General features: G+C 42.1%; 1 long non-coding RNA gene across 1 annotated transcript in view; it reads right to left on the bottom strand.

Annotated features, from left to right (window-relative positions):
- The window catches only part of LOC311606182, a 56,753-nt gene that overhangs the window by 28,168 nt on the left and 8,675 nt on the right, over positions 1 to 19,910 (bottom strand). Inside the window, exons 2-5 of the long non-coding RNA XR_014782246.1 lie at positions 17,139 to 17,235; positions 2,846 to 2,941; positions 2,487 to 2,559; positions 456 to 521 (exon numbers count right to left, since the gene is read on the bottom strand). This is a non-coding gene — a long non-coding RNA (uncharacterized lncRNA). The remainder of the gene's footprint in view (positions 1 to 455; positions 522 to 2,486; positions 2,560 to 2,845; positions 2,942 to 17,138; positions 17,236 to 19,910) is intronic.

Raw genomic sequence — 19,910 nt, 5'->3', positions numbered from 1 at the left:
GGTAATGAGTGGAAGAGTGAAAACTGAGGTGCAGTAAGAGCATTGCTGCTACTTTCCATTTGTATTATCTTCACTATATATTTTTATGTAAGTAACTGTAATTTTTATTTTATTTTTATAAAGCAATTGCTATATTTCTTTTTTTACATATACATTAATATTATTACACATAAATGAACTAACTACAGTGAGAAGAACCACGAAACAATCAGGAATTTTATAAATGTTATTTGGCTATTTGTATTTGGCAAATTTGAAGAAAACATCTTTCCTATCTTGGTGAGTCTAAAATTCTGAATTAAAATCAATATCTATCATATCTCATCTCTATCAGCTCAAAACATCTATCTATACCTAAAAATATCTTAACCCCTAAACAACTAAGCTTAATTGTAAAACTAAACTATCTGGTCTTCAACCCCATCAGAGACTTGATAAGGAATAAACTTGATTACCTGAGAATGCAGGGAGTGCAGGTTAGTAGCTTTCCAAATGAGAAGATGACAGAGACAGTTTGCTACCTGAAAAAAAGAGACGTCCCTGAGTTCAGCCTTGTTTTCTCCTTAAATAAGACCAATAATAACTTATAACCAACTCCCATTGAGACTAACCCTCTATAGCCCAGGAAAGCAACCAAAAACCTACACGAGCCCCCCTTAAAGAAATGGGGCATTGTTCTCTTAAGGCTTCTTCTGGCTGATTTGGGATAATACCTTTGTACGGGCCCAAATAAAATTGGGGAAATGGTTAAACAGAGTAGGAATAGCGTTTGTGGTTCAGTTTCTAAATGTTGGGAAATTCTAGGATTAATTAGAGTCCTGTGGGGGACAGTCTGAAATGCTGGACCAATTGGGATTGGAAGCTTTCTTTGAAGGTATCCTGGGAGCTGTCTTGTTCTGGTGAGGAACAGCAACTGAAACACTTGGTGCTGGAACATGAAAGATACAGGATGCCAGAGACCAGCCTGCTGAGAGGAATGAATCCTGTCAGGTCTGATCCAATGTCAGTGTCTGGTTCTTTTGTTCTGAAAACATATAATTTCTCACAAGCATTATATAGTCCTAAAATTATAAATGTATAAGATGTGCGTGATGCACAGAACAATTAAGGCTGGTTTTCTGCTCTTTGTATGAGCATTAAAAAAAAAGACATTTGTAAATTTTCATTCATGCCATATGAAGAACGGCATCTAATAGTAATTCATAGGGGTTCTATAGCCAACAAGAAGCATTGGCTATGCCTAGACATTCGTGTCTCAGCCAGTCTCAGAGCTCTTCCAATATAGTGGGATTAGCAATATATGTTACCTGCTTGTTCTGCAGTTTGAATTCTTCACATCCTGATTGTATCCCCCTCCCTCATGCCCTCACAATCCCCCCTCCCTCCTTCATCCCCTCTCCCTCCCTCCCCTAGACCTCAAACAGAGGAGCCTTCCTCCCCTAACATCTGACCTCAGCCTATCAAATCTCATCTGTATTACCTGTAACCTCTTCCTCTGTAGCTGAGCAAGGCTGCCCTACCCCGGGGGAAGTGATGAAAGTTTGGTGGCCAGAGTGCATGTCTGAAGTAGTCTCTACTTTCCACGCTGTAGGACCCACAAGGGGACTGTAGCACACTTAGTTGTAAAGCTTGGTAATACAGTGACAGCTAACTCAGACACCTGGCCTACCTGAGAGGATGTCTCCCCATTTCACTCTTCATATAAAGAATTGCCTTAGCTACTTACAGGTCCACCTGTTCGGAGTGCACTTTTCTTGGGCTCGTTGCTCTAATTACATTGCACTTGTTTTTTATATTACACATCTTTGTAACGTTCAATCCCCCTCCACGTGCTGAAGTTTCTCTCACCGAATCACGTCTTCTTTTGTGTCTTCAATAACATTTTTAAATTTTCTCCACAGTATCTTTTGTAAACCCTATATACTGTATGGATTTTGAGTCTATTGATTTTGTTATAAGCCAAATCCGTGACCTATTATACATTTTTAACTAACTACTGGTATAAAATAATTCTATTGTCCTTTTTATTTATTGATTTGTTCTCAGCAAGCAGACCAAACGCTTTTGGCCTTTACCAGTTTGTCTGATGATTCTCTTGTGTTTTCTATGCAACAATTAGGGCCCCCCCCCCTCCGGACACACTGACAGTTTTGTTTCCTCCCCACACTCTTCTTTCTCATTTCCTTTACTTCTCAAATGTCAATGACTTCGCCATTTTGTCATCTGTCAATCAAAAGAGATTATCTCGGGCATCCTTGTTTCTTACTGGCCTCAGAGAGAAGCTCCAGAGTTTCTCCTTTCAGGGTGGTGTTTGGACAGTTTTATCAGATCTACCTCTTAGACGGTAAGTGCTGTGTTTATTAATGAAGAAAGTGAGAACCTCAGTTTGAGAGTCCGAATCTCTTGCCAATCCAGCACTGAGCTCCAAGCTAAACTAAAACTCTGAACACATTTTCCTTGCTTAAAATGTTTCTATAGGCTTTTACCTTCTGGGTTGTCCCACTTCCTTTTGCAGAATTTTGACCTGGGGGATAGAAGTCTAACCATGCTGGTGGCCTTCTGTAAAGGAAATTGTAAGAATTTACAGTTCCCACTATAGATATGCACATTAGGAACAACAGGAAGAAAGCAGATGATTAATGTAGTTACATACTGCTTTAACGTTCTTCCCCTGCCCCATAATATTTTCATTAATTACTTGCAAATTTCATACAATGCACTCTAATCACACTGGTTTCCCACTTCTCCCGGGTCCACCCTCCCACCCTGTGCCCTTCTCCCAGTTTTTTTTAAAAAAGGGTTTTTTTCATAAACCAAATACAATTTGTATTGCCCATCTACTCACTGGAGCACGGTCAGAAGATTGGTGTTTGGATCCTATCTCCCCTCAGTAACTCGCTGGCTGGGTGGTTTTAAGCCAATATTGTTTAGTTCGCTTTCTCTGCATATAAACATAGATTTGTTGAAGGCAACTTGACACTGTGTCAATTTACTAAACAACAGTATTCTATTTTCTCCCCCCTTGAGCCCGTGATTTCCCTCTCTGTGGGTTCTTCGCCAGTTTTATTGAACCAGGTGCAGATTCTCTAGTGTGGAGAGGGGTGCAAATCCATCTTAGAGCAGATGCTCACACTCCATAGCCCAGGTGGCACATCTACCCCAGCAAGTTGAGGCCCTAGATCTTAGGACTCATGGCTGCCTCCCTTCCTACCAGCAGCCTGCATCCAGCCTGCAGCCCAGCAGCCCGGCAGCCCAGCAACCTGCAGCCCAGCAGCCCGGCAGCCTGCAGCCCAGCAGCCGAGCAGCCCAGCAACCTGCAGCCCAGCAGCCCGCAGCCCGGCAGCCCGCAGCCCGGCAGCCTGCAGCCCAGCAGCCGAGCAGCCCAGCAACCTGCAGCCCAGCAGCCCGGCAGCCTGCAGCCTGCATCCCAGCAGCCGAGCAGCCTGGCAACCTGCAGCCCGGCAGCCCAGCAGCCTGCATCTTCCAGGACTATGAAAGCTGCCAGCAGAGAGAAGGCTTCCGGCTCAGTTTGTGCTTGGATTCTCTGCCTCATGCAGCCAAGGTGTGTGGTGTCTTCAGCAATAGGGGTCTGTACAGTTTCAGGGGAGGGAACGGGTGTCTCTGGACCCTCTCTAATCATCACTCATAGGGTGCTGTCTCATCGCTGACACAGCATAGGGTTTTTCTCTAATTACTCTGGTTTCTGGGGGGGAAAAAACTTTTCTAGGCATGGAGGATCTAACCCTTGAAATTCTTTTTAAAATAAATTATATTTTTGAAATTTGATCAAGAATAGTAGAATTCCAGATGACCTTTTCTCGGCCGCTAAGTTTTGGTTAACACCTCCCTGCTTACATTTTTCCACTCCCCAGTACCCACGTCTCCACTTCCATCTTACCTACAGTCTACCATCCCCACTCCCTCAAGACATCCCTCCCAGTGGCCTCTTTTTACTTTCCTGTTCAACTGGTACTCCAAGTTGAACACACAAACTTATAGACTCAAAGCCAGGATCCAGTTACGAGGGAGAATGTGCGGCATTCATCATGCCATGGCTGTGTTTTCTCACAAGTTAGCATTTTATTTCCATTTCATCCATTTGCCTGCAAATTTAATTTTTCTTTATAGTTGGGTAACAATTTATTGTGTAGATTGCCAACGTTTTGAGTCTCTATGAACCACGCAGGCCCTATATGAACACGTAGTTGTTATACAGTTGAGGAAAATGAATTAAATTCAGAGACAAGAGAATACCCAATAAGTAATAGCACATGCTTTGCCTGTTTTGTTACATCTCAATGGTTATCCCATCCCTTGTATCCTCCCATTCTTCCCACCCTCCTCTTTCCCCTTATTCCCCTCCCCTATGACTGTTCCTGAGGGGGATTACCTCCCCCTGTATATGCTCATAGGGTATCAAGTCTCTTCTTGGTAACCTGCTGTCCTTCCTCTGAGTGCCACCAGGCCTCCTCATGCAGGGGACGTGGTCAAAGGTGAGGCACCAGAGTACGTGAGAAAGTAATATCCCACTCGCCATCGTAGCACATTCTTAAAATGTTAAAATGGTTCTACTGGATTTGGTAAATCGTCACCACCTGAGTACCCTGCTACTTCTCCATCTCCCCGGAACCCACAACTCCCTCCGTGATCCCCGAAGAGGCTAGAGAAAGCCTGGCTGGCGATCACGGCTTCCAGGTTCCTGCGTGTGTCACGTGTCACTGTAGCTCACACCCTCATTCCTCTCTGTGGGGATCAGTTGAGCAGCCTCCTTTTCTGCATGCACCCACTGCCTCAAGGCTCTGCACCGTGGAGCCAACGGCCACGGCCTGAATCTCTGAAACCATGAACCGAAAGAAAACAATGCCTCTACTTCAATGTCCTTCTAAGGTGTTTTGGTCACAGCTACTCAAAATAAACCAATAAAAACATTTAAACTTTATAATATGACTGTCAAGGAGTTAATGTGTACTTATTCAAAAACTAAGATAACTATGGCTAGGTAACGTTGAATTTTGGAGTTCACACATCTATAAGCTCTTAACTGGGAACTTCAGACTTTCTTGTCGTGTTTCCCTGCTTTATTTTCTATTTCTTTGCATTCACATCATATTTTAGCTGACATCATATAGACTTTAAAGTCCAGCTGTGAGTCATATTCTTTACATTTGCTCAAAAGACCTAGCATACACCTATGGTGTGCATCAACTACAAAATAAACGAATAGATTAGTGGCATTAATGGATTAATTAACAAACTAGCAAAAAGAAGTAATGATCATAACATTTCTAGACCAGCACAACTCAGTTCCCTAGTCAAACTCAATCAGTACTTATTCAGTAAACTCAATAAACCTTATACTCTGGTCCAACTAATTTGACTTTATAAAAGCACAGCTCTTGCAGTGTAACACTCATAACCGAGTCAGAATTTATAGTTGGGTTTTTTCCTGATGCATTTTTAGTACTCAGTGAACCTTAGAAAGAGAAACACATATTCCTTGTAAATTCCTTATTCGTTATTTAATATTTGCACAAAGGAAGCAGCTTCCCGCATTTCTAAAGCCACTCGTAAGGAGACACAAACACTGCAGAAGCTAAGGAGAACTATGTAAAATAGGACAGTTACTGGTGAACCATACCGAATCCAAGGCTGCGTAGACCACTGCTAAGATGCTTGTTTATTTAGCATCAACTTGACTTTGCTCAACAAATGATTCTAGCCTACATTTTGTGTGTGTGTGTGTGTGTGTGTGTGTGTGTGTGTGTGTGTGTGTGTGTGTGTTTCTAACAAGAGAGAAAGCACTTCCAGGGATGTTAGTGTCTTCTAACCTACAATCCAAATGCATTTAAAATAACAGACATTTGCCACGAGACCAACCAGGAAATATTAAGTAGGGACCAAAGAGTCACATGATCAGCCATCGGAAACACAGCTGACAAGTCTTCCTTTAGAACAGCTTACAACTCACTCTCTGAAAGTCATCGGTCAATCCGCAAAGCCATTTTTCTATATAGATTCTCTGGACATGGAGGTCACACACCAGCATTAAACAGCTTCTGGGGACTCTGACAATGGGGTTATGATGGGGACCATGACAAGGTGTGGTGTTTCCGATTGGCAAGGTGAGTTTTATGCTGTCAGACTAGCCCACGTGGTTTTCTCATCATTAGCACCCAAAGGTCCATCAATGTGTCATAAGTAATCAAAGGTTAGTCCCAGCAGAAAGACATCTCCTAATAGCCATATTGTTCCAGAAGTCAGTTTTTCTCATTAAAAAGGCAAAGCCAGCAGATAAATGCAGAGCTGGACGGGGCTGACAGTCACTGCTCGGGAGACACTCAGCAGCGAAATGTTATCACTGAGGTCATTACTAGTTGCTGTCTGATGGAAATCAGTCTTGCCCTGGTTCGTCCGACTCACCCAGTTGAGCATCCTCCCCCTAAAACATAACTTTTTTAGTTGACATTCAAAGACAAACCCCCTGCTCTCTTTAAAAGTTGAAGGATGCCTGCACATGTGAAATGCTGGCTCGTGTGGAATTACAGGACTTCTTTTAAACGTCTATTTGATGCCGTGTGGGTTAGAAATGTTTTTCTTGGGTCTCCAGCTCTGTAATCTGTTTCCTGAGAAACTTGCCGTGGCTGGAGTTCTTATGAGAAAAGCTCAGCTTCAGGGATTTACAAAGCCCAAGACATCAACTTTCAGTCCAAAGTAAGCAGCCATCACCGAAGAGCACTGATTAATAGATCCTCTGTCATTTTGAATTTTTCAGTGATAGAATCAGCAAAATATTCAGTACTAGAACACAACCAGTCTTCTGACAGCTACCAGTTCTCCATGTGTAGCGCTGTAGAAAGTATGACAAACGCAGCTGTTGCAAATCTCTAAACCACGCAATTATTTTCATGTTCTAATAAATTGAATGCATGATAAATACTTATCGCCAACGAGTTAGCTAGACTTCCAAGATGGCCTCCAGGGTAGCAGCATAGTCTCCTGGTTCTTTTTGTTCCCTCTCTTCTCCATCATTTTTGCTGGTTCCACTTCGATTTCCGCGTGGCTTAACACCATGGAGTGTTGCAGGACTCTGTTTCTAAACACTCTCTCTTTATACTGATCATTTAATCTTTCTTTTTTCCTTTCCATTTGGGACAGGGTCTCATGTGTCCCAGGCTGGCTTTGAACATAGATCCTTCTGTGTAGCCAGAAATGATCTAGTCTCCCTGTCTTAAACTCCTGAGTGTTGGGATTACAGCAGTGTACCACCGGGACCAATAATGCAATGCAGGTATCAGACAGTCACGGGACTTTATGGATGCTAGGCAAGCGTGCCACCAACTGCTCTATTTCCCCAGGTCTACACTCACCGATGTTTTATTCTTGGATCCTACGAAATACCACTCAATGCTGAGACACCACAATTTAGTTAAATAGCTCTCCTGAACTCCAAGGCCATCTATCCAATTGCTTATTAAACATGTCCGCTTTCAGATATAACAACATCTTGGCATTTATATGTCCAAAATTAAGAGACTTAACTTAGAGCAGTGGTTCAACCTTCCTAATGGTTGAACTTTCATACAGTTCCTCATTTTGTGGTGACGACCCCAACCATAAAATTATTTTTGGTAACACTCCATACTATAGTTTTATTGCTGTTATGAATCACAGTGTGAATATCTGTGCTTTGCAACACCCTTAGGCAACCCCTGTGAAAGGGTCATTCAAGCACCAAAGGAGTTGCTACTCATAGATTGAGAGCCCCTGTCATAGAACCTTACCTCTCTCCTACAGCCTGTTCCTTTCATGTCTTCAAAGAAAAAAAACCTTAAAGTTGTCTTTAATTCTTCTATTTTTTTCTTTCAACCAACATACAATTACTGAAATGTCTATTGGATCTATTTCAAAATATAGTGAGATATTCCTTGGCAATAAAAAAGGGACCATACACACCCAAAAGAGTATTGGCAATATTAGTTTTTCCAAACAAGCCAGACACAAAAGAATTTATACAGTCTAACTGCATTTCTATGAAGTTCAGAAATCAACACAATTTATACTGACAGAAAGCTAAAAATCATTGCCTCCAGCTTTTAAACATGTTTAACAGAAGTTCAGTCTTCTTCAGGAAGTATAGTGTTGCAAATTAAGGCATAAATAAATGTTAGATTTAAAGCAATACATAAAGTCCTGCCTGTATGTTTGCCTGTGTAACAAGTTCATGCAGTGCCCACAGGGGCAAGAAGAGAGTGTTGAATCACTGAGGACCGGCATTACAGATGTGCCGGCATTACAGGTGTGTATAACTGCCTTGTAAGTGCTCGGAATTAAACCCAGATCCTCTAGAAGAACATCAGGTGCTCCTCGCCACTAACCCATATCGCTAGCCCCGACAGTGTGTTTTTCTATAGATTTCATGAATTATGAATATATGGAAACTATACTATTAGCATCCCCTGACATCCCAATTATTGATTTCACAAATATTATACCTTTATAAACTCTAGATATAAACTATTAAAAAAAACTTTAAAGCAACCTGTAAATGGATCATTTTATTCTAAAAACGAAAGCACTTGAGAATTCTCTCCCAGACTGATCCAGGCTCGAGATTAAGCAAAGCACAGCTATTGTTCCTCCATTCTGGGGAAACTCGCACCTTCATTCTCAGAGTGTACTTCTAGGAGTCCTATAGCCTCCTTGCCTCTTGCTACCCTATGAGTAAGCATAAACATTGGGAATGGCATCAACTCTGTTACCTAGAAAACTTTTATGTGTCTTACTTACAGTTTGTTTTGCCTAAACTCACCTGACCAACTTTATCAAGTGGCATTTTATGTTTATCTACTTATTATAATCCTAAGTGTTGGAATCCCAAGATTAAAAATCAAACTGCTTTTAGAAACTGACATCAACATGAATAAATGTAGGCATAAGGTTACTGTGTAATTTAAATTCTGATTTCCTATCTAAAAGTTGTGTAAACTCTGCTCCCCAGTTGTCCCCCAATAAGTCAATAAAGCAGCTTATAGCCAACTGATGCACAGGGAAGAGGACAGGGCTGAACTTCATGCCTGCCAGGGGAAGAGGAGCTAGGAGAGGAAGCAGGGGATGGAGCCAGGCATTTCAGGCATGGGTTGAGGTTCAAGAAAGATCAGGAGGAAGGAGCTGGATCTGAGGAAAGATACAAGGTGAAAGTATTGCTGGGACGTTTGTTGGGAGTAAGACAGAAGAGAGAAAGGGGAGCGAACAGAAAGATACAAGTGAGGGGTTAACAATCGGGTGTAATCTGAATAGATTATATAAAAAAGAAAAAAAGAACAGACTTAAACTGTTCAAGATTGTGTTGTAAAGTCTTGTATTATAAAAGAGTCCTAATTATTTGTGTGATAGCCGGATTAAGAAATAAGCTAAGAGAAACAAACATGGTTTTATAAAAATAACTATAACAAACAAAGTTAGATTTAATAGACGAACAACACAGGACAACCCAGATTTTTTTTCTAACCATTACATTCTTATGATACCTCACAAGCAGGATCAGAGAAATGAATCAAAATATAATTAGGCAAAATTAGTGGGTAACATGCTTGCATCACCAGAATCATGAGAACCTGAGTCTGGGGAGACCCAGCACTTGTGCAAACCCCAGCATAATGTTGTGTATCTGTAACCCAGTATTTGGAAATGGGTACAGGTGGAGCCTGAGGGCTCAATGGAGAGGCTCTGTCTCAAAAAAAAATATATGAAGAGCAGTAGAAGGAGACGTCCAGCATTAACCTCTGGTCTCTACACAAAGAACAGTGGCACACAAGGGCACCATAGAAACACATAAGCCAAAGCATACAACATAAATAAATGCCTTAGTTCCTGTTCTATTGCTGTGCAGACACAGCATGGTGAAGACAACTCTTATAAAAGAAACCATGTGCTTGGGGCCTTGCTTACAGTCTCAGGGGGCTAAGTCCACAGTCATCACGGAGGGAAGAAGACAGGCAAGGCACTGGAGCAGTAGCTGAGCGCTTACATCCTGACCTACAGGAAGTAGGCACAGAAACGCTGAGTCTGCCTACATCTCTAGTCACATGCGTCCTCCAGCAAGACCACACCTGCCCCAACAAGGCCACACCCCTTAATGCTACTCAAACTGCTCTACTCCCTGATGACAACCACTTCAATATGTACTCCTATGTGGGCCCTTCTCATTCAAGCCACCATAATAAACACAATCCAATTTATCTAAATTTAGAAGAGCCATTCACCTGAAACTGATGTGCCAATGGAGAGTGTATATAGCATCACCCGCATCATCCCAAAAGCATAATGTTTGGGAAATTATTTATAGCATAGGCCTCTTGGGTGGAAAGAAGAAGACCTAAGGGGCTGAGGAACTCACACTGAGATAGAAAAACAGCTTCAACTGTGCAGAGGAATTTTAATCCACCGATGGGGCTGCTCTGGCAAGGAACCACATCCCAAGACTTTCTAGGTCTGTGTGATCCATCTGGAATGACACACCTTTAATGCCTCCCGCTAGAGTACAGACATGCCCTTCATACACAGCTTTGATCTCAAACAATGAAGGTAAAATTAGTTTGTAGCAGGAAGCAGCCATGTTTGAAAGTGGCACCTATTTGAGGGGCAGACAAAGTGATGAATCAGAGAAAGATTTTACAAAATGTGTCAGAGATAGGATATGCCCAACTCTCATGAGAGCAGATAGATAAGAGAGGTGATGAGAGAGAGAGAGAGAGAGAGAGAGAGAGAGAGAGAGAGAGAGAGAGAGAGAGAGAGAGAGAGAATTTTACTGAAACAGTTTTACAGAGATAGGTTGTAGGTGAAGACAGAATAAGAAGAATGAGCAGCCAGAAGATAAGAACAGATTTCCAAAGATAGTTTGAGGCCAGGCAGAACAATCCAGTCAGAAGCTGAGAGAAGCTACTTTGAATCAGTCAGCTTGGAAAGGAGTTCGAGCCAGAACAGCTGAGATGAACCAATTAGCCAGAGTTCTGAAAGAACTAGAAAGGGTAAACTTATTCAGCACTAAGCCTCTGAGATGACAATTACATGTAGCAAATAAAAGCTACATCCATACAGTAGAAAAGCCACCTTAAGACAGACAGCACCAACAATGGCCACGAGAAAATAAAGACATAGAACTGCAGCTACAGCCACATGACCCTGTGCTCCACAGCTATAAAACATGGTACCACTGTCTGAAGACTCAGGCACAGTCCACATACTTGCTTTGTCTTATGGCTATTGTCTTCACAATGTCCTCTCGTGTCCAAACTACTTCTGCATTCTAAAAATGAGACCCCTTTCCCTTTCTAGAACCAAGTGTCTGAACCAGGTATTATAGAAGTTCATGCCTTTAATCTCAGGGGTTCAAGGTCACCCTGGTCTACATATCAAGCTCCAGGATATCCAGGGTTACATGGGGTGACCTTGTCTAAAAAAAAATCAATAATCAAGTCTTTGGCTAAAGCATGGTTTTATTTTTCAAGTTTCGGCATGATTTTTCACTCCACTAATAGCAATACACAAAACAATGTGGCCACAGGAAGCATACTGACTTGGTACTTAAAAGGAGTGATGAAGGCCAGCTGTCACAAGTATGCTGTGGGCCGGGCAGCCTGAGGAAGCAATACCTAGCTGCATCATTTACTGGCTTTGACTATGGATGAATTAACATGCCTACTTCTCAGCTGACACATCCCTAAAGTGGGGAATAATAGTTTTATTACTTCAGTGGATAATAAAAAATGTCAATGGGACTTGGCACCTCTTAATTCAGAATCTTCAGTTAAAGCCATTTTGGGTGTGTGTTTTGTACTATTCTTTACAGCAACTGCAATCCTACTATTTCACTGCCTACTATAATTGTTTGTTTTGTTTTGTTTTTTATTACATTGCATGGTCCTACCATAGGCTGAATTTTAGTAAAATGGACATTCTGCTATTATAGAGGTGGTCCAAGTCAATAATTATACATCTGAGAAAACTAAAGGCCACTGGAGTTAAGCATCTTATATGAGGTCATACAGCCTGGAAAGCTGGGACTGTCTAAAATGAATTGCTTGACTGGGACCTTTGATCATGTGCTTGTTGCTGCTCCTCTTAATCCAGAGAGCAACTATAAATCCAATCCAGAAACACAATAGTCTACTTTATATATGTTCAGGAAAAAAAATAAACCATTTTGAGACAGGATTTCACGTAGCTCAGAGTGGCCTTGAACTTGACACCTAGCTGAAGGTGACCTTGAACTTCTAATCCTGATGCCTTCACTTCCTGGGTACTGTATGCAACTGTGCCATTGCACCCAGTTTAAACAAGGCTAGGGATCAAATCTAGGGCTTTATGCTTATACCAACTGAGTTATTTCTGCAGCTCATGCTTTAAAGTCAGATAACAGGTAAACAGAACTGGTAAGATTATAACAAGAAGATATTAGAAGACTCTTCTAGAATGTAAAAGATCAGTGAGTTCAATACATGTTTAAAATATTGATCATGAGACTTACATAATACAAAAAATATGAACAAACAAATGAATCATCTTGATGGACTTAGTCTTTGGACCTGCTTCCCCTTCTCTGGCCTGTGGCAAGAGCTGTTAGTCTTGTAAATAGCCTTGCTTATCATTCTTCCTCTATACTTTCCCACTGCAGTTTCTCTTTGTTCTGAGGAATGCAATTTACCATCACCATTTATGATCCAAAGTTTGTACTCATGACATCTTTCACATCCAACCACTCCTTACCAGCTCATAGCTACTGCTTTGTTCTTGTCATTCTTAGGGCTGGGGTTAGGGTCAGGGTCAGGGTCAGGGTCAGTGTCAGGGTTAGGGTCAGGGTCAGGGTCAGGGTTAGGATCAGGCTTAGGGTTAGGGTCAGGGTCAGGGTCAGGTTTAGGGTTAGGGTTAGGGTTAGGGTTAGTGTCAGGGTCAGGGTCAGGGTCAGGCTTAGGCTTAGGCTTAGGTTTAGGCTTAGGGTTAGGGTTAGGGTTAGGATTAAGGTTGGGTTAGGATTAGAGTTAGGCTTGGGTTAGGGTTAGGCTTAGGCTTAGGCTTAGGGTTAGGCTTAGGGTTAGGGTTAGGAATACCAGTGGTGAGCACTGTGTCTCTACTCTAAAGCATGTTATATCATGTCAGCTCTATGTTCAATCTTTACCAAAGGCTTTACTTACAAATTTAATGTAAACTCCTTTATTAACTTGAGAATCCAAATTTGTTTCTACTCACTTCACACTGGTTTCCTTGGTGTTACTTGAAAGTTCCATGCTTCCTCCTGCCTTGGCTGTTTGTCCGTATAGTTCCTCCATGTATCCCAGTCTGTGACTGTCTTCCTGCAAGTCTCCGCCAGTGTCACCTGCCAGGGAAGCATTCCACAGTTGGTATAAATTAGAATACCTATCTTTCTATCCTCCCATCCTGCTTTATTTTTATCATGCCATTAAATAATATTATTCATGTGTTAACACTGTTACTGTTTGTAAAATACATAAGCTTTATTGTGTCAAACGCTGGCTTTGTATATTGATGTCTCCCCAGCCCCTAAAAAAGTGCATATCAACGATAGCACATATCAAATTACTAGTAAATACTAGTGAATTAATGCCTGCATCTACGAACTCAAGTTTGGTGCAATACCCTGGGTTCTCCAGCCTAGAAACAGAACCCACACATGGTTCAACTATTCCTAGTAATACTGTCACCAACTGTGATTTTTACCCCTTTGACTTCAAGGATGAAAGGGTGAAGCTCAGCTGTTTGGGGTGGAAACTGCCTCTCAGCCATCTCTAACTTTTCTATGAGGCCCCAAACCTGGAGAAAGCCTTATAAAACCATTTTGGACCTCATATGTTGCCATCATCACCTTGGAGCTGAGTTAAATGGGTTAGAGGACCAGGTCACTCTGTAGTCCTGGGTAACATCCAACACATGTGACTAGTGCAGCTTCAATTCCAGGAGGTGGCTACGCCTACAATGGAGTCAGAACCCACCAGCTTGTTGCTAACCAAGATCAAATACTGCACAAAAGAGATGCTAAGTAAATGGCTCTCTTGCAATCCTTAGAATAACCTAGTAACATTATAGGAATATCTCACTGTAGTTACAGGTTAAATAAAGGCTTCTGTTCATCATAGCTCAAGTCATGTGTTCTAATCGGACTATCCTTGCAGTGGCAAAGAGAACAGCTTGCATTCCGTCCACATAAACTAGGATCTCCCACGCCCGCTCCTGGCTCCATGTGCATTCTTTCCCAGGAGTCTTTGCCTTAGCCGCATGTGTCCTGGATGCAAGTACTTAAGCACAAAGCATAACGTAGTCATTCCTATTTTTTAAAAAACCACATGAAACAAGAAATTTTTAAAGACCACATATATTGAAGGCTGGGGTCATGAAGAACACATCATTTACTCCAATCTCATTTCGTTTGCGCCATTTTTCTATGGCTGCTGTTTGGTACAAAAAAAATGCAACTGGCAATTACCAAGCCCAGATATAGTACAAGGGTTACAGTGTGACTTAATTCTTAAAACAACAGTTACTTAAGATGGGTGTTATTACTAAACAGACTGAGCAGGTGGTATTTACACACACACATAGACGCGCACACACATATACACACACACATACACACAGATGCACACATACACACAGATGCACACATATACCCAGACTCACACATACACACACACATACACATAGATGTGCACGCGCACGCACACACATACATACACATGAATTTGACAGGAAGTGAGGAAGGATGGAAAGGGATAAAAAGAAACGAGAAAATGATACAATTATGTCAATAAAAACACATTTAAGGAGACATGAAATAAAAATAGACAATGTTATTGGTACTGGAAAGAGAGCTCAATCCAAAAACCTTTTGCATTGCAAACATAAGGCCTCAAGTTCGATCTCCAGAACCAACACAAAAAGCCATGCTTGTAGTCCTAGCACCGCAGAGGCTGAGGCAAGAGGGCAGGAGGACCAGCCAAGCCTAGGAAGTGAGTTAGCTCCAAGTCCCAGCAGAGACTTTGTCTCAAACACCAAAAGTGGATGACTCCCCTGAAGATCAACATCTAAGGCTGACTGTGGCACACACACACACACACACACACACACACACACACACACTCATACACACTCACACACACTCTGGCATACACACACAAACACACACTCACATACACAAACACACACACAGAGGCATTCATGTGGACATAACTATGTTTGTGCACACTAACATTAAAAAGAAAAAGATCCCTGGCCCCAGCAACGTGAAAGGACACTCTGGCTCTGGCTTCAGTAGGTTCAAGAACCTGGCTTCCAGCTCTGAGAGGGTCAGAGAGTCCCTGAGGACCAGAACTGTGGCCCCTGAGGCCAGTGTAGGGCCTCTGTTCAGTTCCAGGATGCTCACAAGCCCCTGAGAGCTGAGAGCTTTAGACCTTTAGCTCTTGTGGTCCCGAAGGTCACTGTAGGACTGGGGTTTGATTGCTGAGGTCCCAGTGGTCACTGCAGGATGGGAATTTGTACTTCAGTGGTCCCAGGGCTCACCTCAGACCTGGGACTCTGATCACAGTCCCCAACCAATTCACAAACTTCCCTGGAAGTGACATTTAGCCTCCGGCCCCTCATCATGGTCACAGAACTTAAGGTGTGGCCAGGGTGTTGACTCCACCTAGTCGCCATGTTGTTCTGTGTGCAGCCTCACCCCTGGACCTGCTAACACCTTGCCAGCACGACAGTTTGCCAATCAAACAGTCAAGTTTCACCAGCCTCCACAGCTAAACTTCCTAGACATCACTCTAGGAAAAGCCACAGGAGGAGGAGAGGGGGTCAAATTGAGTTGGAGGAGGGGGACGGTGAAAACTGAAAGATAAAACATCCAATGTGCAGCACATAACAAAGAAGCAAGCAATGTCACACAACCATCAATGATGGCCCATGCCCAAATAATAGGTTTTTTAAATTTATTTATTATTTCTTTATTTATTCACTTTACATCCAATCATAGCCCCCTCCCTCTCAGTCCCAGCCTCCTTCCCTTTCCCCCACAGAGGAAGAGGACATGCTCAGTCCTTGTGCCCAAATACTGCACCTGTGCATAAAGTCCTGCATCATGTACAATAACTCTAGCTTTTTCCTCTTCCTTCCCATCTCCAACCTTAATGCCAAACCTCATTCCTCCACCACCTGAAGCCCCTTCCTTCTGTGGCTGGAGCAGCACGCACACGGGAGGACAACATTTATTGGGTTCCCATGGGACTGTCACCTCCTAGAACAGTTTGAATGTGTCCCTGATGGACGTGTGTAAGGAAATGTATCCCCAGTGTGAGGTATTAAAAGAGGGAAAATGTAATTAAATCATGGTCCCTACAAACGGGGGGCCCCTGAGAGTGCTTAGAGCTAGACAAAAATCTCCAGGGTGTTGCTCCCATATCAACGTCCTGGTAGCTCCATATAAACACAGATGATAATGGACCTCTCCTCCTCCATGGCCTTTCTCCACGGACCTCCAGAACTGCAGTCTTGGTATGCTCTGCTCGTACGGTTGTTCAGCTTTGAATGATTGCTCAGCAAACGTGAGCCAAAGGCTGCCTAGGGTCACCCAGTCAGTTCCAGCACCAAGATTAGAGTAAGGCTGTCCTTTCCGGTCTCCTCTCACTTCCCTGTGGTTATACTTTGGATTATTGTAAATTGTTGAATGTGCTCTCCACTTTATATATGGTGATAACTACATCAAACCTTTGAACTGAAATTGAGCCCCACTTCAGAGGTTTGTTTTGTTTGCAAAATCGCGTTTTGGTTCACACCCCAATCAAATTTTATCAGTCACTCATTTCTGCTAGCATACATCTCTATTGTATTTTTTAATTTCTTCTTTATTATTATTTTATGTATAGGAGTTCTTTACTTCAGTTTGTGTACGTGCACCATGTATGTGCTGGCAGTGTCTATAGCATCTGGTTCCTTGGAACTGGGATTACGAGTGGTTGTAAGCCAACATGTAGGTGCTGATGGTCCAAGTCAGGTCCTGTGCAAGAACACCAAGTGCTCTCAACTACTGAGCCATCTCTCTAGCCATCTCTTCCCTGCATCTTATTTTTTAAAAATAAGCTTACCTTGATTTTTTTTCCTAATTCTCCGCCTAGTCCATCAGCTGTTTGACACAAGTCATGTATGATTTCTGTAGTTCCTCACAGGGTCCGCCATATTTCCCTAAACATAGAAGTTGGTTAACAAATTCTCCTGAATTCAATCATATTCTTTTATACAACAATGGCTCTGCTGGTTTCCAGATATATAAGGCTGTCATGGTAGAATAAAAAAAATCACTCAAGAAAGCAAAATAAGCTGCTTATTGATAATAATAATACTTCCAGGCAATTTATTGGGATGACTCAAGTTCAAGGCAATACTCCACATATTCTGAAATAAATTCCATAGAGATAAATTGCATATCACTGACTCAGAACCTATAAATATTTTTGAAGTAATATTGACAGAGGATGTTGAATTCCAAAACCTTTTTAAAACCACTAATCATTCACATTCCTTCCAAAATGTCACACAGTGTAAAACTGATGGATCTTTTGTGACCTGATGACATTTGTCTCCATTCCTGAAAGTATTATAATGGAAATGTGTCTTCTGTCATCCTGCTACAGTTGGGATAAATCCACTGGGGACTTTCAAAACATATTTTGTGAACACATAGTCATGCAAACCAATGTCTGCCTGTCCCAGCAGGGGAGAGTGAAAGACTTTACCAACACCAGATGGGATTTAACAGTGTTTCTAAAACATAAAGTGCTCCAAGAGTGCTAAGTCACTTTGTGAGCAAATCAAAGCAAATATATTTGTTTCCATTATACATACTTTTCTTTCTTAAGAAATCTTAAAACTTTCCAATAAAAGTTTCACAACAGACATTTGAAAATATTTCTCTTAAAATTAAACTCTAATTACTTATGTTTTGGATACTATTCATTATCATTTGTGGCTATATTTTAAAAAGAAAACTTTCTAACATTACCACAAGTCTAGAACCTACCAAACCCTAAAGAAATATTAACCCTAATTTCAAAGTATTAAGTGCCTGATCCACTGCAAAGCCAGAGCAGTCATATTTCTTCCAATTTATTCTTATTTTGCATGGTTAACCTTAACTGTGTAATTAGGAAAGTGATGACATCTTGATAAATATTTTACAAAATAGTAATTGATACTCAATAAATGATTACCTAAAGGAACATTATTATCTAATTTCATTTTAGAGGTTGGTTTTCTTGACCTCTTCTGGGCCTATGAATGATGGGCATGAAGTCAGGTTAGTTCCTGTTCAAAGTCAGCGGAAGGTCAGACAAGCCACTCCTGCAGGAACAAGTCACATGCACAGTTAGATTTTATTGCATGTTTTTTGTTGGTTGGTTGGTTGGCTGGTTGGTTGGCTGGCTGGTTGGTTGGTTGGTTGGTTGGTTGGTTGGTTGGTTGGTTCAACTAACATGCCACTAGAGACAAGCAGAGTAAAGTGACTACATATATTTGTTACTGTTGTTTGACTGAGATTGACATTATAAAATGATTCTAATCTCTTAGCTTTGGTGCTGCACAATAAATGGTTGCAGCCCACAGAAAGCAGTTAAACATCAGCTTCAGGTTATATTTTATTTTTTTTCAGGTTATATTTTAGTTGCATTTAATATGTTGTCTTCATTTTCTGCCCAGTTGTTACAGATTTTGATACACCAACTACGCTAGAAAGGGATTGTTTTAGCTCACTATTCCAGGTTATGTCCATCACTGAAAGGAAAAGAAGGCTGGAGGATGCCCATAGTCACAGCCACAGTCAAGAGAACGGAGACGTTAACTTCATTCTTGTGTTCAGCTCACTTTCCCCTTCTCATACAGTCTGTACCCTGCACCCAGCGGATGGCTCTGCACACCTTTGTGCTGTGTCCTCCCACACTAATAGATGTAATGAAGACAACCCCACCCCACCCCGACACACGCCCTGCCCCAGACATGCTCATGGGCAGCCCAGTGTCTGCCTCACCCATACCTGTCATCTCTGGTGACTATAAATTATGTCAAGTTGACAATTGGAACTAATGATTATACGTGTTAAGTGTACAATCCACAAACAAAAATAAAGCTAGTGACAGAAAAGAGAATCCATGTGTCCCAACCACGCCTGCAAGTAGAGAGGCTGCCTCTCTGTCCACCGAATCACACCACTTACCTCAGACAGAGAGACACTTCACACCAAGATAAGCTGATAACAGAAGTGAGTGTCCAAAAAAATGCCCCATAACTGGACAGCAGTCCTCGGGCCAAAGCACTGAAGGTCTCAAGTTTGCTAACACATGGAATCAAGAAAGAGCTAAGGATACTGTCAGTCTTCCTCTAATGTAGGAGTAGATTATCAATTATCACAAAAGACAGGTTACACCACTCCTCTACGTATGGTCCCCTCTGTCCCCAGGAAGAAGTTGTAGCTCTCTAGAGCGCTAGCTGGCCAATGGCCTTTATAAGCAGGACTTATGAGGAGCTCTAGCTTTGTCTCTTAAGCTGGCCTCTCTCCCTTTATGCTAATCAATAGCATGCAATCGTATAGGCCCCTTTCTGGCCAGAATAAACAATAAAAGCTGAGAGAGAGTCCCTCTCAGATGAGAGAAAGCTGAGCACCAAAGAAGATTCTGAGACCAGACTAGCAGCCTGGAAGAAACAGAAACCAGCTGGAAAAGGTTTAATAGACCAACTGAGTCACTTGGAAAGGGCTCAGCCTGTTGAGCTGCTTGCAGGCTGGGCAGTGGGCTCCAGGTTCCCAGCTTCTGTGAGCTCTCACCCACGCTGGGGTGGACTTTGGTGATGCAGCTGTCTTTGAGTCGTTT

The sequence above is a fragment of the Acomys minous genome (genome assembly GCF_964271855.1).
Source record: "Acomys minous genome assembly, chromosome: 9".
Classification (NCBI taxonomy): Eukaryota; Metazoa; Chordata; class Mammalia; order Rodentia; family Muridae; genus Acomys; species Acomys minous.
Note: the sequence above shows the minus strand (reverse complement) of the source record. Positions and strands in the feature narration are given on the sequence as shown.